The sequence below is a fragment of the Urocampus carinirostris genome, chromosome 19, assembly GCF_059441175.1.
Source record: "Urocampus carinirostris isolate Australia breed hairy pipefish chromosome 19, RoL_Ucar_1.0, whole genome shotgun sequence".
Classification (NCBI taxonomy): domain Eukaryota; kingdom Metazoa; phylum Chordata; class Actinopteri; order Syngnathiformes; family Syngnathidae; genus Urocampus; species Urocampus carinirostris.
In genome coordinates, this window is record NC_142367.1 from 13,233,264 (window position 1) to 13,259,236 (window position 25,973).

General features: G+C 37.4%; 1 long non-coding RNA gene across 1 annotated transcript in view; it reads right to left on the reverse strand.

Annotated features, from left to right (window-relative positions):
• Positions 1–5,804: 5,804 nt before the first annotated feature.
• Positions 5,805–25,973, reverse strand: part of LOC148347372 (uncharacterized) — a 68,167-nt gene continuing 47,998 nt past the window's right edge. The window contains exon 4 of the long non-coding RNA XR_015848024.1: positions 5,805–5,865. This is a non-coding gene — a long non-coding RNA (uncharacterized LOC148347372). The remainder of the gene's footprint in view (positions 5,866–25,973) is intronic.

The window sequence follows — 25,973 nt, forward strand, 5'->3', positions numbered from 1 at the left end:
ATCAAGATGTCACACCAACAGCTTCAGTTTAGACTGTAAAGTGATAAAGAATCCTTTATATGGGAACTCATTAAACATTATGTTCATTGATGAAAACCCACAGAACAAACTGTAAACACAAACTCGCTCACAGAGCACCCCTAAGAATTTGATTGGGTGGGCGCTAGATCAAAAATCACAACAGAGATATCTGTGGCTTTACATGATTCACACAGGATTTTCTTCTTGTAGTGGTACCAGATAATTTGGAAAATTGTACTGACAATTGTTGGCCATTGAAAATGTGGACGAACCCTGTAAAAGGCACATTGCTGAGCATGAGGCTCATGTAATCTCAACTGGCACTTGTGCCAAAATGGGAGCTACAGACTAGGAAAATGAATGACAGCTAAGTGTGATACAAATGGTTACTTTTTTTTTTTTTGCAGTATAGTAATTGAAAAGTACTACTTTATGTTTTTACTTTCCCAAAATTATGTTTTGTCATTATTATCTGTACAGTATCGAAATATTTAGCTAGAACAGGAGTGTCAAACTCATTTTAACTCGGGGGCCACACAATAGAACAAACATTCTGTCGGGGGCCGGACTAGTAGATTAAAGAGAAAGAAAAAGAGAGATAAAGAAATAAGAGAAAGAGGGAGGGAAAAGGAGGGCGGGACAAAGAGAGAGGGAGAGAGCGTGAGAAACAAAAGAGAGAAAAAGAGAAGTCGTGAGAGAGGGGGAAAGAAAGGAAGCGGAAGAAAGAAATCCGAAGAGAAATAGAAAGACAGAAGGAGAGAAAAGATAAAAGAAAGCGCGAAGGGTAGGAAGAGAGAAAGAGAAAAGAGAGAAAAGGATAAAAAGGAAGTTAGAGCAAAATAAGTTAAAAAGACACAGAGAAAGAGAACAAAGAGCAACAAAGGAAGAGAAAAGGAGACACAGAGAGTGGGAGAAAAGAGGTGGGAGAGAGAAAGAGAGAGAGAAAAAAAAATACAAGTACAGTGTCTTTGTTAGAGGCACCTTTCTTTGGCAACATCAAGTTGACATATTTCAACCTGCAGCTTGTTTTTCTCTTGCGCTTCTCTGAGTGTTGTCTCGCGGGCCAGATTCAAATCTTTAGCGGGCCTGATCTGGCCCACGGGCCGCCTGTTTAACACCTGTGAGCTAGAGCTAGCAAAATCAGATGTTCAATAAGAGGGAACATTGGCATTATCGTTAGCTTGATGCTAAAAAGTGATGCAAATGACTACCATTACAAGATATTACGTTTTAAAGGCCTGTTTTTTTTGTCATTTCTTGTCAATTTTCTTTCGGTATTTTATGAATCCATTGATGCACTTCCCCTTTAAAATATGTCTGTCATTCAATGCCTTCAAATAATCAAATTCAATTTCCCCCAAATCTCCTACAAATGACATTTCTCTTTTTCCCCTGCACAAAAGAATTGCCACTCTCAGGTTGACGCGTTCTTTGTTTTAGAGCCCCGTCTCTCGGCGGGGGGGCCCGCTCGGCTTCTTTTCTCCGTCCCCGTGTAAACAAATATCAATCAAGGACGTGTTTATCTCTGTCTCCTCTCCTATCCCCGGATTTGTTTTTTTGTCAATCCCGTTAGGACTTTCCTAAGCGCGCTTTGCGTCTCAAATCTGTTTTTTTTAATTGGCGGAGCGAGACGCGGCAATCAAAGTCACTTTACGTCTCGGGGACGGGGACGCAACGGCGAGAGGGACAAATTTGTTCTCTGGGCTTAATTTAAATGGAAAAGGTTTGTAAATGAAAATCATAAAAGGTTTTAATTCTCCACTCAACGGATGGAGTCATTACTTCCAAATGATCTTCCCCTTTAAATTCATCTAACTGAAATCCCTTTCCAATTAAAAAGACACTTTTGGACGCACTTGGAAGCACGAGGACGAATTAGCATTTTCGTTTCCTCCTGTGATGTTTCTCGCACAAAATAAAGGTTCCAACTGTCTTTGATTAACTACATAGTCGTCTTGCCTTTATGTTTTCGAGTAGGTCTTCATTTTCTTCGTCCACTTTTATGTCCTCGTCATCTTGTCCGTGTTCACCGTCGACTGTCTTCCTGCTTGTCTTTGTCTGTCTGTTTGTCCTGTCCATCTTTTGAATCTACACGTTCTTCGTCATCTTTTTGATAATTTTTGTATTTCTACCTGTGTTCTTTTGATACTCCTTGACTTTTATCTTCAATCTTTTCTCTTGCCGTCTTCTTTGTCCTTGTATCTTTAAACTATCTTCTTTGTATTTTTTAACTACTGCCTTTTTCCAGTGTAATAATAATAATAATAATAATTTCCTTGTATTGTCATTCTGTGTAACAATGTACACAGAACGAAATGTCGATTGCACCTGACCCGTTGTAGCGAGCCGATGCAGCCGCAGCCAACAGAGGGCGCCGCCGACCACTTTTTAAGTCTTAGGAATGACTCGGCCGGGGCGCGAACCCGAACCTCCCAGTCTCAAAGCGGGCGCCTTACCATCTAGGCTACTGAGCTGGTCACTGTGTCTTGTTTGTCTCCTCTGTCTTCTTCTCTGTCTTTCATTGTAATCTTTGTCTTTATCAACTGTCTTCATCTTTTTACAGTTGACTTGTCTTCTTTGTGATATTTCGGTTCTATTCTGACTTTGTCTACCTACAAGTTTTTTTTACTAATAAAACATCTTCGTCTACTTTGTCTTAATTTCCTCCATCTTCACCATATGTCTTTTTCGATGTTATACTTCATTTCTTTTGTAATCCTCCTCATTTATCGTATTCCTCCTCCTTTTTACACATATTTGACTTTTTTCTTGTTCGTTTTGGTTTTCTGTGCCTTGTCTCCATCAACTACTTTTTCGGATGTCTTTACTTTGACTTGATCTTCTTTGTTTTTCCTGTTTTGTCGTCACTTTCTCTTTTCTGCATCTTTTTCTTCTTAGTTTAGATCTTGTCTGTCTTTTGTTTTCTTCTTTTCCTTCCACTTTGTCTTCGTCATATATTTGTTGTCCATGTCGTCTCTCTTGTCTTGGTCTTATTTGCAGTCTGCTGTCTTCATTGTCTCTCTCTTCACCATGTTTGTCTATTTTTGTGTAAAATTATTTGCCTTTTCTATATTCCTTCTCTTTGTCTTAGTCCCCCGCAGTTTTTGATATGGTCTTGTTTTCTTTTCTTACGGCATTGTCTTTGCCATCTACTTTGTCATCTCTGTTGTTTTTCTTGTCCTGGTCTCAACTGTCCTCTTTTTATTGTCCCCCTGCTTTTTCTTCATCTTCATGTTTTACATCTATGCCTTTATTTCGTCCTACTTTTGTTCCAATTCGTCTTTGCTTTCGCCTTTTTATCCTGCTTTGTCTTCATCATCTACTTTGTTGTCCATGTCGACTTCCTCGTCTTGTTCTTGTGCTTTTGTCTTAATTTTATCTCTTTCCACCATTGTTGTCTTTCTTTGTATAGTCCTTGTCTTTTTAATACCTTCCTCTTTTTCTTGGTCTTCTCAGTCTTCTCACTCTACAACTTTGTCTTTTTGTCTTCTTTGTTATGGTTTTGACGGTTTTTTTCTTCTTATACTGTGTTTTCTGTTATTTTACTTTGCTTAGTATTTTTTGTCTTCTTGTTCTTCTCCTGCTTCTCTTTTGTCTTCTTTTTCATTGTCTTTTTCTTTTACTTGGACATCTTAAGCCAATTTGTTTTTGACTCAGCAATAAAAAAAAAAAAGTCTGGAAAACGCTGACATCGGGTTTGTTTTCAGGACAGGCTCACAGCGGTGCACAATCTTAACGTGCTCCTGCTGCTTTTGTTCTCGTCAGACCGCACACACAGGAACGTCTCAGAGCCCACTTTGCAACAGTAACTGGCCGTCCGACCCCCTCTCCCCCGCATGCATCCAGGAATGTGATTTAATTTGTTTCGTAATATCAGGATTGGCACGCTGAGCCCCCCCGCCTCACTCCAAAGCGAAATTGGACAAGGGCATTGGAGCCCGGCCGCGGAAAAAGCCGCTCACCTTGACAGATGCCGGAGCGAAGGGGGGGAACAATTGAGGAGAGGATGAAGGATCTACCTGAAGAGGGAAGGGGAATCATTCAGACGCCAACTGGCGGCTTGGAAGCTCATTTGAAAGCAGAGACAAAGCGGCAGTTGCGTCTCGGGGACTCATCTGCCTCTCAACAACATGTTGGAACTTGGCCAGGATGTCCAATTAGTTTCCAAGGAGACTTTTTTTCCCTTCTGAGCCTCCTCGTCTGGAGATTGATCTCCTCGTAATTATGTTTTTGATGGCGTGGAATCGAAGTGCGCGGGAGATTTTCGTCTTCAGTATTCTCATCTTGTATAGGGTGTCCTAACAAGTGCTTGATCAAAAAGAACAGAACTGGTGTAGAACCCAAACTACGGCCTGTCTCCACATTTGGTCCCGCTGTCCTGAACAATACCAGAGAGCATTTTTTCCACTTATTTTTTGGGTTGTAACGAAATTTTTAACCTAGATCGCAGTGGTGAGAGCCCTGAACTCTTACCACTGGCAGGGTTTGTACACAAGGCCAATTTCAAGTAATTTTTTAAGGACTTTCAATACAAATTTTCCAGTTTCTCCAGTACCAATAAATGAATACATCCGGTGTTAGTCTTGTACTTTGCGTGTTTTTAACAGTTTTTAATCTTGCGTGTGCATTTATCGAAACATGATTTTTAAATCATGAGTAAATCACGAAAATATTTGTGGAGCTGAATAATATGTGTGTAAATATCTTTAGGTAAAAGTGACAATAATATATAGTTTACATTTTCCGTTGCAGGAAGATCTTCCAATTACAATTTACCACTGGAAAATGCTACCTTCATTTTTTTGAATTTGCATGCACCTGTGCTCTTGGGCGCAACTCGTACAACAATGCCATACAGACTAATACCAACTGCCGTTAATCACAAGGGAAAAAGATATACAATGGCAAAGCGAAGTCACCAGAGGGCAAGGTCGGCCACATTTTTAAGCAAAAGTGGCAACAATTTCAAGAATTTACAAAAACTTCATCCAAAATTTAATAACTTTTTAATCCTTAAAAACACAACTTTAAAATGCAAGCATTTTAAAAAATTTCAAGCACCCATACGAACCCTGATAAATACATACGGTGTAAGTAAAAAGCAAGGCAGTGTTTCCCATATCAAGAAGTCTATAGTGTGGTGCCAGGGTCTAATTGGTCCCGCCAGGATGTCATTAACTTTTATTATTACAAATATTTAATATTTTTCAATTTATAAAAAGCAAAGGCAATCAAAAAATCTTTAAAATATCTTATTCTAGTCACGGGTCACAGGTTCGAGCCTTGGCCGTGTCAAATCCGATGTTTATAATAATAATAATAATAATAATAATAATTTCCTTGTATTGTCATTCTGTGTAACAATGTACACAGAACGAAATGTCGATTGCACCTGACCCGTTGTAGCGGGCCGATGCAGCCGCAGCCAACAGAGGGCGCCGCCGACCACTTTTTAAGTCTTAGGAATGACTCGGCCGGGGCGCGAACCACCAACCTCCCAGTCTCAAAGCGGGCGCCTTACCATCTAGGCTACTGAGCTGGTATATGTAAGATCGTTCACATTTCCAACTAAATGCGTCTCCTGTGACTTTTAAGCGTCGCTTGTTGATTGCAATCATATCCCGCTTGCACTGAAGAGGACGCGTGAAGTCACGCGCAATGCATTGTTCGCGGAAGTGCTCATGGATGCTAATGCCGTAGCGTATCTAGCAATATCAAAGTTATTGTGCTACCGAAGGCTGAAGAGAGTTGTCCCCCCAAATATGAATTAAATCCAAAACCTTACTTTCGTTAAGTGCTTTCCATGTTTTCGTCCGCTGTGGTGTGTTGATGTCGGAGCAGCCGCTGCGGGAGAATTGAAGATTAATTAATCGCAGGTTCGCAAGTTGGAGGGAGCTGAAAACGAACTCCCAAGTTTTTTATAATTAATGCTTAAATAAACTTCCACCAAACTCAGTTTTGCTCCCGCTGTATTATTAAATACACACACTTGTATGCGTGCCTGTATTGTGCCGAAAAAGGACACAACCACAACCCTCGCGGCGCAAATGTTATTAAAAAGTCTTCATATTTAATTTTGGGTGGGAATGTAATAAAACATTTAACATTTGCACCTTGTATGCGTGAGGGGAAACATTTCATGCAAGCCGAGGGCACTTGCACCTTATCGAGAGGGTGCACCTCCAGTAATGTTAATTTCTGAAATGTAACCAACTAGGGAGACTGCGCACTTTCACACGGTGCGCCTTATGGGCGTGAAAATACGGTAATTGGTTCATTGGTTAATCTGAGTGTTTTTCTTCACAGAGCTGAGGGGGAGGGGTATTGGGTTGCAGGCTGAGCAGCACATGGAGCACAGGGCATGATTGAGAGGGAAAAAAATGAGTCCAAGCTGAAAAATCATCCTAATTTGGACTAATTTTAATTATATATCAATGGCTCCAAGGCACAGTGTTCCTAAATGTGAATATTTAAAATTTTCTTGGTTGACACATTTTAATTTATATTATAAGTTTTTCAGAGCTTCTGTGTTGTTTCAGCCAAAATTGGTATAAAATTGAATTGTAAATAGTTAAAGGTTCTAGTAGTTAACAGTTTTAATAGCACTGAAGAGTAATCCTATTCTATTTGTATTATTTGTGTAGTTTGTTTTTCAAGAGTTCCATGTTGCTTTACTTTAAAATTGCTTGGTCGAAAAAAAGTTTAAATTAGTTAGAGGTTCACTGCAGAGTGAAAAAAGGCCTGTTTTGCAAAAACAGACATGGCATACTTTGGCTCCAAAAATCTTCAACCAGTAGTGACCAATTCAGATGATAAATCACACATCAATTGGCCAATGAACTCTCCAGCATAAATATATGCATATTTAGTATGTGTAATTAAATCAAAACCGAAAATAATCGTGTGTAAAGCAACTCGGAATCCATTTTTACGAGCAATTATCATACACAAGTGTGCACAACCAGTGATTAACGGGAAAGAGAAGTCAAACATTTACAACTCTTTCACAATGTCTAAAAATTGACCAAAGTAAAATACATAGTTGCAGAGGTTTTAGAGCTGTAAACTGGTCGTCTCTAAATGGACACTTTAGGAAAGCTCTTAACATACGCTTTAAAAAAAAAAATTTTTTATAGATTGTGATAAAAGTTGACCTGGGACCAGATAAGGTGTCATGCTATTGTCCCAGATGTTTTCCGATTAAGATGCCCATGTTCTTCTGCAGGCATTTGATTGCAAAAAAAAAAAAAAAATCAGGCAGGAATAAAAACCTCCTATTTCTGTGTGTTCGAACTTGGATTACTCAATGTTGGAAGCACTTGCAATGATTATTTCATTGTTACCTTTCAAAAGAGACCAAAACTGTTCATATTCTCCAAGCGGTTTAACAACAGCATTCAATTTTCTGTGAGTACGTGGTGGATGTGGATTTTAGGCAAATATTACCGGATTGTTAAGGGGTTAAAAACTCTGTCTCGTTTGCCATGCTTTGTTGGTGTGACCTGTTTGCTGTGTCATTAGCTTTTATAACTAGTGTATTCGTAATTCAATAGTTTATAGGGGAGCAGCACGGCAGCGCAGTGGTTAGCGCGTGTGCAGCACAGTTCTGAGGTCATGAGATCTAACCTTCCTGTGTGGAGTTTGCATGTTCTCCCCGTGCTTTCGTGGGTTTCCTCCGGGAACTCCGGTTTCCTCCCACATGCCCAAAACATGCATGTCAGGTTTATTGGCCGGTCCAAATTGTCCCTAGGTGTGAATGAGCGAGTGAGTTGTCTGTCTCTGTGTCCCCTGCAATTGGCTGGAAACCAGTTCGGGGTGTCCCCTGCCCACTGCCCAAAGATAGCTGGGATGGGCTCCAGCACCCCTGCGACCCTACTGAGGATAAGCGGTGCAGATAATGGATGGATGGATGGATAGTTTATAAGGGCAAACATTCATAATAGATTTTGCTCTAAAAATGCACCAGAGTAATGCATTTGAATTGAAAATGTAGGCATGCCTCAGGACTCTCCTAGACTGTCCACCCAGAGGGAGCCCCCAAAATTCTATGTAATATACTGTAAGGGCAACTTTCTGTACTACCTGGTACCAGTCCGTGGCTCGGTGGTGGCAGACCATTGCTATATAATACTCCTAATTTCTCAGAACCCCCCCAAAAAAAGAAAAAAAAGCAAGACCCGATGTTTTTGATTAAATTTTGTATCTACCTTTCCTAAGACTTCATCAGTTGGCCGCCGGCTATCAACAGCGGCTTGACGGACAGTGATGTAGGAGGCGGCCAAATGAAAACCCCGCAAAAAAATACTCAACAGTCGTGCTGACTCTGCCGCTCCTCCCGGGCAGGAGGAACGATCGCAGGTAATCGGATTCAACGGACTGGGATCGATCATCTTTCCGCCGGAGAGTTTGGAGGCGGAACGGCCGAGCTTCATTTCCACCTCCAGTGGAGGGAAACCGAACGGATATTTAGTGCAGAGGCCGTTGGGACCATGGTGGAATAAAGGGGGCGGGGTTTGGGAGGGGCTTCGTCATTTTTTTCAACAGATTCCTTTTTGGTTAACTGCTTCAATTTCCATGATGCTGGATATCAAGGTATTTTAGAAGGCGGGAACATCTGCGATCCAGGCGGGAACGCGGGGTCATAAATAACACAAGGCTAGCTCCACGTGGAGCAAATAAAAACGGCAAAATAGATTCTTGTTTTGCTGGATGCGCCTTGGGGTCAATTGCAGCTGGGCCGTAATTGAAAACAAGTCCGACACGCGACGGGAAATGAAGAATTTGCTTTCTCGACTGCTTAATGTGCAAAATTAGCAGCCCCTGATGTGAAAAAAGGTGACTAGTTTTTCCCCTTTACCATAAAATGATTTTGGAGAAAGGGTGGCAGGAATCTTTCTATTTTTTTTTAAGGGAAGGTTTGAAAAAAAAAAAATCAAATTTTTTTCAGGTCATCTACAAATGATCTTTCAAAGCACTTAAATGCATTTTAAGTTTTGTAATTTAGATTTGGTATTTTAATTCATATGATTTATATTGAATCTTTTAAATTGTGTAATGTATAAATTCCTTTCATTTTGCTTTTCCTTTCAATTCAATTATATTTTGGTTTTATTTCAAAGATTGCTTTAATTTTACATAATGCAACTTAAAACCATGCATTTTATTTTACTTCATTGAATTTGAATTATCCTTTGATATTCTACATTTTCAATTGAATAAATAATATAAATAAAATATCTACTCTATTTCTGTTTTAATTTTGGTGTTGTTTATAGATGTATAAAATAGATTTTTACTATTAATTTAATCACTATATTTTCTATTTTATTTTATTCTTATCTATTTATTATTTTTTTTATTGAATTACTATTTATTTTGATTTATTTTTTGAAGTAAATTAAATTTTTTAAATTCCCCAAAAATACATTTTAAAAAATTATAATTTGAATTTTTCATTTGATGTTGCTTCATTTAATGCAATTCTGTTTTTAAATAAAAAGAATTATCTTGTTTTGAAATGGGATTCTTTTATGAAATGACAATCCAATAGTTTTTTTCTAATTCAATATTATTTGAATTTGATTTGATGTTGCCCAATTGAATGTATTTTGTATTTCTTTGTCAAAATTTTATTGTTTTTAAACGACATTTTGATTTTTTTTTTTTCAAATAAATTTCAACGATATTAAAATCTAAATAAACCACAGCTTTTTTGATTTATTGTATTTTGTAATATAGATGGCTTGAAATTGGGTCAGTGGTGAGATAAGTTCCGATACACTGTACAACCCAACAAAATATTGATACATTTATTATCTTGGGCAAAATTAGCTTCGAATTGCTTGCCTGAAAGCAGGTTGAATTCAACTCGGCTCGGCTACTGTGTTGATTTATTCTCTACACAACAGTAAACTTTTGCCTGAACAGGCTAAGATTATCTCCAGAGTTACATCTGTCATTTTAACCGTCTTGCGTGTAAAAAATGAATGGGTGTTAGAACCTCCCCCTTTCAAAATATTTTCTCCTTGGATCCGCACAATTCACTTAAGTCGACATTTTTTAACTTTGAAACAGTGAGTTTCTCCAAAAGGTGAGTTTCATGCCATTTACAGTATGTATATATATATATATATATATATATATATATATATATTGTACAGTGAAGAAAAGTATTTGAACACCCTGCTATTTTACTATTTCTCCCACTTAGAAATCATAGAGAGGTCTGAAAATTTCATCGTGCATGTCCACTGTGAGAGAGATAAACTAAAAAGAAAAATCCAGAAATCACAATGCATAATTTTCTAACGATTCATTTGTGTGATATAGCTGCAAATAAGTATTTGAACACCTGAGATGAAATGAATGTTAATATCTGGTACCATATTAATATATATACTGTATATATGTATATATGTGTGTGTATGTGTATATTATTTTACTGAAAAATCCGAAATAGAAATCACAACATGCACCAATTGGTACTGATGGAGGAAAACAGACCATTGCCACGACAACGGCGCATTGTTAGCAGAGTTTAAAGGAGCAGCCGGACGATAGCCGAAATTGCAGCGGCTTAAAGTTGTTATTTTTTCCCCTCAAAGGCTTTATTTATCGTGCAGCCTCCAAAGCTCGAGCGCGGCCCGGCCGATTTCCGGGCAAAGCAGATTATGAATATGCAGTATTATTTGTGGAGGTTTATGCTAAGTTATTCCGCTCCTGATTGCAAAAAGTAATAGTGCCGAGCCTGGAGCACGCAGATACCACTTTTTCATTTGCGTTGGGGCCCTATAAACAACGGAAGATGGCGGCGGGAATTCCCCCCCTCCCTTCTTTCCATTTTGTGGGCGTGGCTGCTCGTAACACCCAGGTAATGAGATTCCTGAATAGGAATTAGCTTTGAAATAAATCACTTTGGCGGATGGGCAAGCGAAAAAGAGAGAGGGAAAATCTTCTCCACATGGACTGCAGCGTTTTGTGCCACTTTTAACTTTGTGGGAAGTCGATGCAAGTAAAATGGGGATTATTTTTGCACAGACAAAAACAAATAAAAGCCCTATCGGCAACACTGAAAAACTATTGTTGCAATATATATATAATTATTTATGTATTTATTTTTAAATCAAATATTAATAATAATCATAATACTATTCCTAAAAATAAAAATTCGATATACATAATGTATAATATTAAATATTTAAATAATGATGATGACAATAACAATAAGAATGTAAATGATCAATGTGTTGTATATGACAAAATTACATCTGAGCCCTTTAATGTTACCTGTGGTGTTCCGCAGGGTTCAGTACTTGGCCCCCTTCTTTTCAGCATTTACATGCTTCCATGAGGTGATATTATTCGCAAGTATAATATCAGTTTCCATTGCTACGCAGATGACACTCAACTATATCTTCCGATGGAGGAATCTGCCACACTAAAATGGTGGAAATTTGGAGGCCTGCCTCACTGAGATAATAATAGGGGGTAAATAATTCAAATATTAATAATAATAATAATAATAATAATTTCCTTTGTATTGTCATTCTTTGTAACAATGTACACAGAACGAAATGTCGATACACCTGACCCGTTGTAGCGAGTCGATGCAGCCGCAGCCAGAGGGCGCCGCCATTATACCAATTAGGTATGTCTCGGCCGAGGCGCGAACCAGCGACCTCCCAGTCTCAAAGCGGGCACACTACCATAATCAAAGTAATGATACCAAAACATTACAAATAATCGTAGTAATACGAATAATCATAAAACCCATGTTGCCAATATAAAATGTTTAAAAACAAAATATGTAATTTATATACCTAAAAATAATTATATATAAAAATGATCAAGCTAAAAAAATAATAGTAAACATAAAAGAAATGCAAATAATGACGTTATAATAATAATAATAATAATAATGACAATACAAATATAATTATGATATATTAATAATGCTATCAATACAAAAACTTCAAAATAAAACCCATCAATGAATACATAATGGTAAGAATAGTAATACATTATAAAAAAAAGAAAGGTTTTTAATCATCGGTTAAAAATTAAATAACAAAAAAATTTGGAAACCTTGCAAAAGTCTGCACACCCTCTTGTAACTTTCTTTAATCGCGTTTTATATTTTGGGGATTTATTTTTTCGTCCTCTATTACCATCAAAAGACATTTCTCGCCAAGGACAGAGAAGGCAACACATGCTTATCTTCGTGACTCTCGTTTTTTCCCGTTGAGACTTCGTTTAGAAGTTGTTGACAAGCTCCAGTAATTACTGATGGTCTGATAGTCACCAAACCCAGGAAGTTAATCTGATAATTTTCAATCAAAAGTTTTGTCATACATAATAACTAGATGCTTGCCGATTCAGGAAAAAAAAAATGGAAAAATTGTCAGTCATTTGTAATTACTATGCAGCCATTTGTTTGACTTCTTTCACTAGCATCTTGTCAGCTTGTCTTCTCATCCACATGTCAATTTTTTTTTTAATTCCGAAAATCGTTTTACGGGTTTAAACGAGAACAGAGCTCGGGCCAGCTGTCCCGTCGAGCTTGTGAGGCGGCTCGATAAAGCTAACAAGGGCCGACGGAGAATTAATACAAATTAAATCGGACCTAAATGTGCCCGCAAACTTGTTTTCATTAACGGGAAAGTGACAGACGTGATTATTTTCTTTCGGATATCCTCTCACACGCATTAAGTGATTTTGTTGTTTGGAGACTAATTGGCTTTTGATGAATTTTCGCGCTAATGAAGGGGGGGGGGTCAAATAAATCTCCTTTTGGTGGAGAGAGAGAGGGAGGGGGGTGTTCATATTAATCTTCAATGCTTATTATCCTCATGTTGAGTTCTATTTTTTATGTCAGTGGGACCTTTTGGGGTGTTTGATTTTGGGAAACTGAGTGACTGATTTTTTTTTTTTGGGGGGGGGGTCAGACTTTTGTGTGACTTTTTAATCAAATTAGTGCTTTTGAGGGTGAAAGTCATATTTTGGGGGTAACACTTTAAAGTGAGAAAGATTTTGTGTGAAGGACAAATGAGATTTTGGGGGTGTTCAGATTTAGAGGGTCAGCTTTTTGTGTGACTTTCTTGCCAAATGGGTTCCTTTTTGGGTAAAAGTCAGATTTTGGGTGTCAAACATTTGAGTGGAAGTTTTTGTGACTCTTTTGAAAAGAGAAATTTGGGGGCTGGGGGGACAGACTAATGTGTGAGCAGTGTTGGGCAGGTTAATTTAAAAAAAATAATTGGTAATAGCTGCTCACTACTTCTTCCGAAAAGTAACTGAGTTGGGAACTGAGTTACTCTACAATAAAAGTAACTAGTTACCAGGTAAAGAATCTATTTCCGTAGCTTTGATGTAGAACCTTGTGATATTTATTGCACCTCGCCAGCAGCAGATTTATCCTTGAAGTGCAACAAATATAAACACTGAACAATATAATATAATAACAATCAGCAGTAAACAATATGATGAGTTTAATCAATGAAACCAAACTCCAATGGTCCGTTGTGCAGATGGGAATTCTGACTCCTCATAGATAACCGGCTCGGCTTACTGAAAAAAGCAGTCTTTTTCGGCTCCCAAAATGACTCTTCAGGTTGTTTTGTGGTTTAATCCATATATTACCATCAGGGTTGGGTAGGGTTACTTTAACTTGATTACTTTCAATTACTTTTGGATTACTCCAATACCAAATATTCTAATAAAAGACAAAAGAAACTAAATATGAATAAAATTATGATTCACAACACGTGGTAAGCTTTCTCTCCTGGCTTTGATCTCTTTGATCTCCGGCAAAACTAACATAAAATGCGACAGAAACAAAATGAAAATAAATCCAAACAGCTTGCCAACATCATTTTTTGCCGTTCCATGTATTCCGTTACTCCCCAAGCCTGCACAGAATTTTGTCATTTTAGTAATTGAAAGTAATCAAGTTAAAGTAACCCTACCCAACCCTGATTACCATGTATTATGTATAAAGATGAATGACTTGAAAGGGGAAAAATAAACTAAAATTAACACAACTTAACATTGAAAAACACAGGATACATAAATTGAAATATTAATGACTCTACCAAAAAAAGATAAAGTAAATTCTTTTTAACCCTTTTATACTCAACAAATTTAAAGTAAACGGCACAGAATCCAGGAAAAAAACATTTTAAGCAATATTAGGAGAAGAATTGCGTCTCGAAGGAAACCAGCTCTCGATTGGTTGGAAGCCGGACCCCATTTCTCATAGAGCCGTCTCGTTTGTGAACGACACGAGTTGGTTGCAGCCTACACTATTTTGCCTTTTCTTTCGGCGCATTAGTAAATACTGTATTCGTAATAATCAACTATTTTGAATTGTGACATGATCCGCCAAGACGAGACGTAAACAAGAGCCTAAAACAGTGCCGCTGAAAAAACTGTCAGGTGTGCGGGTGAAACGCCGCCGGTGGAGTTCTGCAGCCAAAGTAACATATCGCTTTTGACCGTCAGTAACGGTAACGGCAATGTAACGGCAGACAAAGTAATTTGTTCGATTACCCAGTTACTGAAAAAATAACATTGGGTAAGAATAACATTGGGTAAGAAAGTCAGATATGGGGGGTCAGACTTGTGAAAGGAAGATTTTGTGTGACTTTTTTGCCAGATGAGTTTCATTTTGGACAAAAGACAGAACTTAGGCAACAGGAGAAAAGTTATTGTGTGACTGACAACTGTTTTTCCGGGAATGAAAATGAGATTTTAGGGGGGTGTCAGATGTTGTGTGAGATTAGGTTTTTGTGTGTCATTTTTGTCAAATGAGGTTTTCTTTTTGGTTGATAGTTTTATTTTAGGGATCCGACTTCTTTGAATACAGAGTTTTCTGGGGACTGAAAGTCAGAAATCTTTTTTTTTTTTTTTGCATATTGTGCTAGGTTATGTGTGCTAGCTAACACCCTAGCCAACATATAGTTACACCACTGAAAGAAAAATGTTGAATTCCAACCACTTGCTATTTTTAAAGCTGGGAAAGTCACTTTCTTAATGTCATTTTAATTGTAATTGTGTAAACTAATACATGTTAGCTAACATAAAACTACGCCACTGAAGTAACTTGATAAATACAAGTACAACAAATATTTCAAGGTCTATTTTTAAATACGTGTTTAAAACAAATCAAATTCATAAATGTTATTTTTTTTCGTTGAGGGTTGACAACCTAAAATGTTGAAAGACACATATGCTAGAAGCCAAAAAAAATTAAAAGCTTAATGTGAGCCTTATAAAGAAGGCTACACGTACTGAATATATATACACTGAATATCTCTATACTCATTGGAAGACATGAAGAATGTTTAGCCTCCTACATATCCTTTTTCCGTTATCAAATATTTTTGAAAAAGCGCCAGGGAGCCACTAGGGAGCACCAAAGAGCCACATGCGGCTCCAAAGTTGCTTCTTGCCGACCCCCTTGCTGGGCTAATGTGTGCTATCTAACATAATATCTCCACTACTGAAGTACGTCAAACGATTGAAAATTATCACCTATTCGTTTCATATCAGGTTAAAAGAAACTCGCATTAAGCCAGGAGAAAGGTCAGAGGTCTGTCTGTTGCTGTTTGCTAAAGTATAGCGTGCTATCTAGCGCTTTAGCCAAAACAAGGACATGGAAAACAAGATGGACTCTTTAAACATTTACCTCCGTATGCTTATACATTGGGGAGGGGCCTCGTCTATTCCAGCTGTCTTTAATGGTCGTGTCACAGTCGATTAAGTGCATTCATCTTTGCTAGCTCCGAACAAAGACGGGGCACTCGGTATTTCAAGGCGCCGGGCACGGTTAGAGGACATGCTTTTTTTTGGCGCACTCAGCACAAACAATTCCAGCCGACGTTATAATAACCCGGCGCGGCGAGCAGCACATTTATCTTGCTGTCGCTAACGCTAACGAGGACGTGACGGCCTCCGGCGCCGCATGCAGATGTGTGAGAGCGTTATGAGGCTAACCTAAAGTACACACAGGAGAATGTTTGCGTTTTTTCAGGTTTTTCTTGCTTCTAAATACATAAAGACAAACTAAACCCTGTGGATGCTTTAAAATAAAGGTTCAGAGTATGAATTAGGGCTCCACAATTGCGGTTGTGTAATCCTAAGACACTGCAGTTTTCTAAGGATTTATAGTTTGTTATAAGATCAATGGAATGTTTGGCCAACTAGAGGCGCAATATAATAGAGCAAACACGCTGGTATTTTAGCTTGCTGTCTTTTTTTCTGTCCTTTCACTCGCTATTTGGGTTTATTGGGTTAATTAACATGTTTCTGTATCAATGATTGGATGATAAACATGGTTTCGTCTTGCGATTGCGCTCCTACGTTCCCTCGATTGGTGAGGTGAGAGGGGGAAGTTGAATGACGCAATCTCCATGGCGTTATCTTTCAATCCAGTGAGCTTTTACCCATGGACGCAACCCCCAAATGTAACCAAAACAACCCCCCCGAGCCCCCTGAAAAAAATAGCATTTTTAAAACTCTCTTTCCCCTAATAAAGACCAGGATAAGCTTAAATATTATGAAAAACGCGAGATACAAAAAAATGTGAACAACCCAGCGTCGGAAATACGCCACTGCCTTAAAATAGTTCTGTCCATTTATTTCCTAGCACTGCTCTGGAGCTAAGGTGTATGTGAAACTGGGCCAAATCAGGTTTGCCACAAGAAAATCTAAACATTTCGCGGTTGTCTCAATTTTTTTTCCTACAAAAAATAAGATCTAAAAAAATAATAATTAATGAGAAACTATAAATAAGTTGATGAGAAAAAGTATAAATTGTTCGTAATATACATGGGCTTTGCTTACATTAAAGGGACAAAGTGTATTATTTCACCACTTAATGTTGCTGTACTGTGTAGTGCAAGCAAAATCGAGTCCAAGGAAGAATGCAAACTACGGAGACTCGAAGTGACCAAAATGCAAAATTTTACCTCCCGTTTTCTTGCCCAGTCTTTTCGAGGGTTTTAATTACTGTCAACAGCAGATGGCTGACTATTAGCTCATGTTATGTCAAATAAATGCCAATTTCTTGAGCAAAGATTTTTTTTTGAATGCATGTTTATATCAGTTCATGTATTTTGGATTCTTCCTTTAAATCAATATTGGTCTGTTTGATTACAATTTACTTTCTACCAATACGAGGCGCTAAATAATACAACTGTCCCTTTAAACATTTATAGTTCAGTGGGGCCAACAAAGGTTCTCCCTGTGGGCTGCAATTGGCCTTCAGGCCGATTGTTAGAAACCCCTGTCCTAGCATGTCCACCCACTGGTGTCTCACAAAATTCTATGGGAAACACTGCTTACGATGATTAAGTACAATAAAGAAAACTAGAATTTAAAATGCAATTTGATTTTGAAATGGTCAGAAAAATCACAATTTGCGTTTTTGTTCCAAAATCGTACAGCCCTAGTACGAATGATTATCAAGAAAACAAATTAAGTTACATTCTCAAAATAAATCTGTGGTGTAGCTTTTTGTTGGCTAACGTGTTAGCTAGCACACATTAGTCTATGAGATGGCAACAAGAGGGTCATTAGTTTAGTTTAGACTAGATTTAAAAAAAATATTGTCATATTCTTTTGTAAATATTGAGTGATTTGAGTTACATTTTATTTCTGTGGTTTTCTTATTTACATGAGTGGTATAGCTTTATGTTGGCTAACATGTTAGCTATCACGCATTAGCCGAGCAGATGGCAATTTGAGGGACATTAGCACTTTGAGACTTCTTGTGATTAAGGACTATACAAATAAACATGACTTGACTAGTTTCACCCAGATTACTCCAAATTATTTTCACCTTTTTTAAAGAATATTAAGAGGTTAGTTTGAAATTTTATTTCTGTCGTTGACTTTTCAAAGAATTATTGAGATGAGTGGTGTAGTGTTATGTCGGCTACCTAGCACACATTACTAATGAGACATTACAGGGAGTGCAGAATTATTAGGCAAATGAGTATTTTGACCACATCATCCTCTTTATGCATGTTGTCTTACTCCAAGCTGTATAGGCTCGAAAGCCTACTACCAATTAAGCATATCAGGTGATGTGCATCTCTGTAATGAGAAGGGGTGTGGTCTAATGACATCAACCCCCTATATCAGGTGTGCATAATTATTAGGCAACTTCCTTTCCTTTGGCAAAATGGGTCAGAAGAGGGACTTGACAGGCTCTGAAAAGTCAAAAATAGTGAGATATCTTGCAGAGGGATGCAGCACTCTTAAAATTGCCAAGCTTCTGAAGCGTGATCATCGAACAATCACGCGTTACATTCAAAATAGTCAACAGGGTCGCAAGAAGCGTGTAGAAAAACCAAGGCGCAAAATAACTGCCCGTGAACTGAGAAAAGTCAAGCGTACAGCTGCCAAGATGCCACTTGCCACCAGTTTTGCCATATTTCAGAGCTGCAACATCACTGGAGTGCCCAAAAGCACAAGGTGTGCAATACTCAGAGACATGGCCAAGGTAAGAAAGGCTGAAAAACGACCACCACTGAACAAGACACACAAGCTGAAACGTCAAGACTGGGCCAAGAAAAATCTCAAGAGGGATTTTTCTAAGGTTTTATGGACTGATGAAATGAGAGTGAGTCTTGATGGGCCAGTTGGATGGGCCCGTGGCTGGATCGGTAAAGGGCAGAGAGCTCCAGTCCGCCTCAGACGCCAGCAAGGTGGAGGTGGGGTACTGGTATGGGCTGGTATCATCAAAGATGAGCTTGTGGGGCCTTTTCGGGTTGAGGATGGACTCAAGCTCAACTCCCAGTCCTACTGCCAGTTTCTGGAAGACACCTTCTTCAAGCAGTGGTACAGGAAGAAGTCCGCATCCTTCAAGAAAAACATGATTTTCATGCAGGACAACGCTCCATCACACGCATCCAAGTACTCCACAGCGTGGCTGGCAAGAAAGGGTCTAAAAATAGAAAAACTAATGACATGGCCTCCTTGTTCACCTGATCTGAACCCCATAGAGAACCTGTGGTCCCTCATCAAATGTGAGATTTACAAGGAGGGAAAACAGTACACCTCTCTGAACAGTGTCTGGGAGGCTGTGGTTGCTGCTGCACGCAATGTTGATCGTGAACAGATCAAAGCACTGACAGAATCCATGGATGGCAGGCTTTTGAGTGTCCTTGCAAAGAAAGGTGGCTATATTGGTCACTGATTTGTTTTTGTTTTGTTTTTGAATGTCAGAAATGTATATTTGTGAATGTTGAGCTGTTATATTGGTTTCCCTGATGAAAATAAATAATTGAAATGGGTATACATTTGTTTTTTGTTAAGTTGCCTAATAATTATGCACAGTAATAGTCACCTGCACACACAGATATCCTCCTAAAATAGCTAAAACTAAAAAAGCCCCACTCCAACTTCCAAAATGTTCAGCTTTGATATTAATGAGACTTTTGGGTTCATTAAGAACATGGTTGTTGTTCAATAATAAAATTAATCCTCAAAAATACAACTTGCCTAATAATTCTGCACTCCCTGTATTCCGAATATAACTGGATTAAAACAATTCTATCCTACTTAAAACAAATAGAGACGTGTTACCTGGAAAAAAATTGCCTAGCTTTTGGAGAAGAGTGAGACATTTCAGTTTTCAATGGATTAAAACTAATAATTTGAAACTCCTTAAAAAAATGGAGTGAATGGAATGTCTCATTTTATTTCTGCCATTTTTGTATTTATTTAAATGTAATGGCTTTATTTTAGCAGACATTTTTGCAAGCACATATTAGCCCAGTTCATAGCAACTAAGCGGGCATTAGTCCATTTTTTTCATTAGGGTTAATGCAAATTATTCATATCTGCTTCTGACAACAGTGATTTTGAATTTTAGATTTCATTTATTTCGCTTTTTGTGGAACTTTCTGCTGGCTAATGAGTTAGCTAGCACACATTATCCTAGCACATGGTGACTAAGAAGACATTAGTGCATTTTTCACTAGATTAATACAAATAATTTACTTACTTTTAAAAATAGTGATTAGAATTTAATACCTAATTACTGTAGTTTTTGTATGTATTTACATGAGTGGTGTAACTTTATGGTGGCTAACAGGTTAGCTAGCACACATAAGCCTTGCATATGGCAACCAAGTGGACATTAGTAGTTTCTACTGAATTAATACAAATGATTTAACCTCCTTTTAAAAATAGTGAGTGATTAGAATTTAGTATCTTATTTCTCTCGTTTTGTATTTTTTTACATGAGTGGTAAAGCTTTATGCTGGCTAACGGGTTAGCTAGCACACATTAGCCTAGCACATGGCAACAAAATGGATATCAGTCCATCTTTTACTGGATTAATACAAACAATTTAAATTTACTTTGAAAAATAAAACAGACGATTCAAATTAAGCATTTATTTCTTCTGTTTTTGTATTTATTTGCATGTGTGGTGTAACTTTATGTTGACGAACGTGTTAGCTAGCAAACATTAGCCACATTTAGTGCCCTGTGAAAAACTATCTAGCTCTAAGGTTTTTTTGCATAAGATATTCTCCCAAAAAAACAACAAAAAAAATAATAAAATTATATTTTATATTATATTGATTAGCATCATTAATAGCTATGTTCTCGAATTTCCGATACAAATGGATGTTGTGTTATGTCAAATCTTGGAGTGAGTGTGTGTGTGTGTGTGTGTGTGTGTGTGTGTGTGTGTGTGTTTTAACACTTCTAGTCATATCTTATTTACTTGGATCCCTGCAAAGGTAAAACACTCACTGGCAAACGTTTACTTTCCGAGCATCAGGTTTCATCCCGTTACCACGGTTACCATCGTCCTTCCAAGGTCACCGGAATTTTTCTCCCGGGACTGGAGTGGCCACATTTAACCCGATGCTGCTTTTGCCACCTTTCATCAAACCGATCGATCGCGGTTAAACATCGGCGATCGCCCGACTTAGGCCGATTTCCGTGCTGCAAAAATCAATTACAGAGCTTATCTTCTGAAAATATCAATGCTTCGCTCAGTAAAAGGGAAACGTTTGTAACCAATCACGTGAAGGCATCAACTGTCAGGCAAACTAAGGAGGAACAATTAAAAATAAAAATAAAGTCTCTTTTTGGGGTATTTTGTCGCCAAGTTGTGGCAGCTTCGTTAGAAGGAAATATGATGAAATAATAGACAAGAAGAAATTTGTTGTCATGCAATTTGTATTTTGTTGTTGTTTCTGTGTTATATAAAAATTGGTTAGATGATCTGAAACCTTTAAGTGAAAAATACGCAATAAATACAGAATTCAGAAAAGGATGCATATACTTGTTCACGGCACTGTATATATTTTTTCTAAAATCCTTTGGGTACAGCTTCCAAACCTGGCCTATTTGCCCTTTTAAAAAGTGAAAACGATAGGTAAGCAAGAAGTGTGCAACAGAATCTTTGCACATCCCCCCCAGCCCCCCTTAAGTCCCCAAGCAGCTCCAGATATTGCTGCTTCACTGAACAGCATAATGACGGCTTCTTCTCCCGCTTCTTCGCAAGCACAATCCACTCAGGGTTCCTTGTTTTCTTTCAAAAGGATTTTTTTCTGCATCAATATATATTATATAGATTTGAAAAGTTCTCTTTTTTTGTCTGCAAGTTTGCATCGCAAAAAGTTGGAGACTTAAGTTTTGGAATGAATTGGCCATATATGGAGGCTATTGTGTTTTATAATGATACTTTTAAACGCAGCATTCATTAATGTGCTATTTAAGCAGATTGTGCCGAGCAGATAACCTCAGTCTCACGCAGCGATGTAACCGCACGTCCCTCCGCCTCCCTACCCGATCCCTCACATTTGGGAGGGGACCCCAAAAGACAAGAATCCAATCATCTCTCTACCTCTGTTCTCATTTTCAGGTTCTAGCTCCCTCTCTCTCTTTTGCCTCAATCGCAGACTGCTGAATTACGAAGGAAGAGGAGACGAGAGGCAGGTTGTCGACGGCAACGACTGGAAATGAGGTGTCCTTTGATGTGTAGACGTCATTTTTTAACACCTACGTGTAATGGAATAACAATTTTTTGGGGCTGTGTAACATTCATACACTGTAAAAGTTCGAAAAAAAGTTTTTATCAAAGTTAAAAAAAAATGTATGTGAAATACTTGTTTATTTTCATTTTATGTTTTTATTGTTTATTTTAATATTTTTGTAAGATTGTTTTTGCATATTTAAAATATTTTAATTGTATTTATTGTGGTTTATCTTTTATTATTTTGGTAAGTGTAAAATATTTTACTTATTATTTTTAATCATTTAAATAATTATTTTTGTAGGTTGTGTATTTGGAACCTGTTTCTATTTTTAAGTTTATTACTTTATTTTATGAATTATTCTTGAAGATTGTATTTTGTATGTGAAATCTTTCTATTCTATTATTATTTTTTAAGAAATGGTAAATATATTTTAAATGTTTTCAATTTCAATCATTTTTTTTCAAATTTTAATAATTGTATTTTCATACTTTTTCCACATTTTTTCCTGCTTTATGATTTATTACACATATCTTTATATTTCTGCTTAATTAAAAAAAACCTTTAAGCTCAAATGATCAAAAATACTTAAATATGCAAAACTATTTGCTATTGGCAATGTTCAATCATTGTTTTTTTAATTCATTTAATTTCATTTACAACAAAAAATACACAAAAATAAAAAGGGTGTTAAAATAAATACATAAAATAAATATATATATTTTTGATGTTTTTTTTATTTTAATCGTTTTTCTTATTGTAGAATTTATTTTAATAATTTCTGATAACTTAAAAAAAACTTTAAACGCTATTGAAAAATAAAACCTAAAATATGCAAAATTATCTGCTATCTGCAATGATCACTCATTTTGTTAATTTAAAGTCTTAATTGATATAATTTACCAACTAAAAAGGGCAAACAAAAATAAAAATATGTAAATATTTGAATACACTAATGACATAAACATATTAATAAAAATGCTTATTTTGAAAAGATACAAAATTGGCTAATAAGTCTGGACTTAGACACACTTTCAACCATTAGAAATAAATTATGAGCCTAAAAAAAATACAAGAAGAAGCTAAAAACTAAACGTATTGAAACATCTAACATCTAACATTAAACACCTAGCAATGTGCATTAAATTAGCAGACTGAGAAACTAATCCATGCAGTTGTTAGTCAATGTCATCTGAGAGTGAAATCAAAGCCTGCAAGACTAACACAAACATATTTTTAGCACCTAGCTCGTCTCAGTCTCATCACTCCCTGCCATCATCTTTTAATCTCAGTCCCTCTGTTTTTTTTTTCTGTTTTTTTCCTGATTGATACACTCAATCCATGAAGATTTCACGCCTGGCCAATCCCGAATAGGTATGCTGTTGCAACAAACAGATCAATTTTTATACACTTCAAAAGTTGCCCGTCTTGAAAATTGTTCGTCTTGGGGACACTTTTGGAATTTTTAGTGGAGTATCAGAGGGGATCGACATTCGAACGGCTAAGGATAAGTAACAATAAATATAAATAAGTATAAATAATATGCAACATAAAAAAGATTAAAAGTGCCATTGACGAAAATTTAAAAAATGCATTAGTAAATCAATGAATAATTGAACAAAGGAATAAATAAACAAGTCTAAAAAATTCCATGTTAGAGCCACAAATTACCATACTTTCTGCACTATAAGGCCCACCCCATAAAATGGTCTTTTGTTACATATTTTTCAAACATAAGGCGCAACAGACTAGAAGACCCGTTGCGCCTTTGAAATGAGGACTGCAGTAAGGGCTATGGCTCCTTATACACCTCAGTTGATAAGAGAGGTCGACCGATTATCAGCACCGACATTTGGGGATTTGACGGATATCGGCGTCGGCCTGTTAACTTATTGGAGACGCCGATTATTAAGCACAACACCGAGAAAAAGCCGCACTGAGTCGTTTTTTTACCTCTCCTGCTACCCACCCTGCGCCTTCTGATTGAATAAGCGAACGGGGTCTTAGCCACTGAAGCAGGAAGCCGTCCCTCCTCGCACTTTCCGCAGTCGTGAGAGTTGGGGCTGTTGCGAATTTTTTCATATTCGCGAATATTTTTCACATTTGTAATTAGCGTCTTAAACACTTTTTCAACTGTATGTCAATAATGTTGCAATTCAAACGTATACGAATGTAAAATAGCTTTTACAGTATTTTGTGGACTTTGGATCATAATACAGAACCTGATGCCCTAAGCAGATCAGTGTTTCTGGCACCGTGTGATGAAAAGAAAAACTCCAACGAAAAGCATATGTCATCTGTACCACTGGCGTTATAATGTTAGTGATCTCGGTGCCCCGACTCCCGGTGCATTTAATGTTTGAAATTTTTTATCAGCGATGTTTATCGATTGATCAATCTCGTGTACGAATGATAAGCTGCAAATGCTGTATGCAATATTATACATAGTATTCTGCGGCAAATTACTCGGTTTTAAGTGCTCTTTCAAATTTCTGGCCAATTTGGGGTTTTTAGGTGTGCCTTAGTCCAGAAAATGTGATATAGAAAATATGAAATATTCATATAATATATATTTTTTGAGAAAATAAATAATGAATACGACTTGTTCTCCAACACGCACACAAAAATCGGTGATCGATTCTCCGCTAAAAAGCCGTGGTTACGTTTAAAGGGATCAAGCGGCTTCAGAGCTGCTAATAAGCATACAAAACACACCCTCGTTTAGCCATCGTTTATCCTTTCTGACTCTGTCCCCGCCCCCTTGGCGCTGGACTCGATAACCAATGAAATTGAGCCTGGTCTGAGGCGCGAGAACGGTTGCCTCTTTCTTCTCACTCTGTGCTGCAGGACTACAATTTCCTTTGACAGGCTCAAATTGTGTGCGTGAGTGTGTTTGCTAATTGCAGCTATTAAGGCTCCAGGGAGCATCTTTTAAGCCCAGCACACTTAATGAGAGCACAGAGAGATAAACGAGAGACTTTTTCTCACGAGAAATTGCATTTTCTGGTGGGTACCAAGGTTTTCCCGCAGGTAACTTTACTTTTTAAAAATATCTATATATCTATATAGATATATAGATATGTACTGTATTCTTCGGACTATAAGGCACACTTGAAATCCATAATTTGGCCAGAAATATTGAGTCTGCGTTAAATCTTGGTGTGCCGTACATACTGCAGAAAACGGTGGATAAGATTGGAAATGCATACAGTATTATTAGGTATGTGTTACCATACAGAATACTACCATATTTGAGCAATGACTGTGCAAGCAATCGATAAACATCGCTGACTTAAATCTTAAAACATTGTATGCAACGGGAATTGAATAAGAGCAGTGGCAGTGAGAGCAGTGACATTTTACCACTTGATCATTAGTGGTACAGGTGACATAAGATAAGGGTCTTATATCATCCTTTACTCATAGTGTCAGAAACATTGAAAGTGCAATCTGATAGTAAAAACCGGAGAGACTGTTTAACATAACAAAAAGAAAATGAGAAAGTCTTAACAAAGTACTATACAAGCTCTTACGTATGTATACTAGAGGTATGCTTTTAATGATTGCAGCTTTTTTCTGTAATAATCCACCCGTCATTGTTCTTTGTCTCTTTTTCTTAAGGACTTACTGCTGTTGTGGTTCGTGGTCCACTTTTCAAGCTGTCAAAATGACGCACTCCCTTAAAATATTTCTTTCAACTTTTAAAAACAATCTGTTGATTATGAAAAATTGTTGGTAAATCTAACCTCGGCATACACAGAAACAAGAAAAATATAAATGTATATTTAATTGTGTTTTCTAGGATTTTGTTACCAAAGAGGATCTAGGTGATGGATTCCGTGGGGCCTAGTTGGCCAAAAATCACTCCTCGCAGATATAATATAAAAAATCGTGTTTGCTTCGGGCTCGGTCCCTCAAATCAAATTAATTGCTCAGGCTCGGACTGGGTCGGGC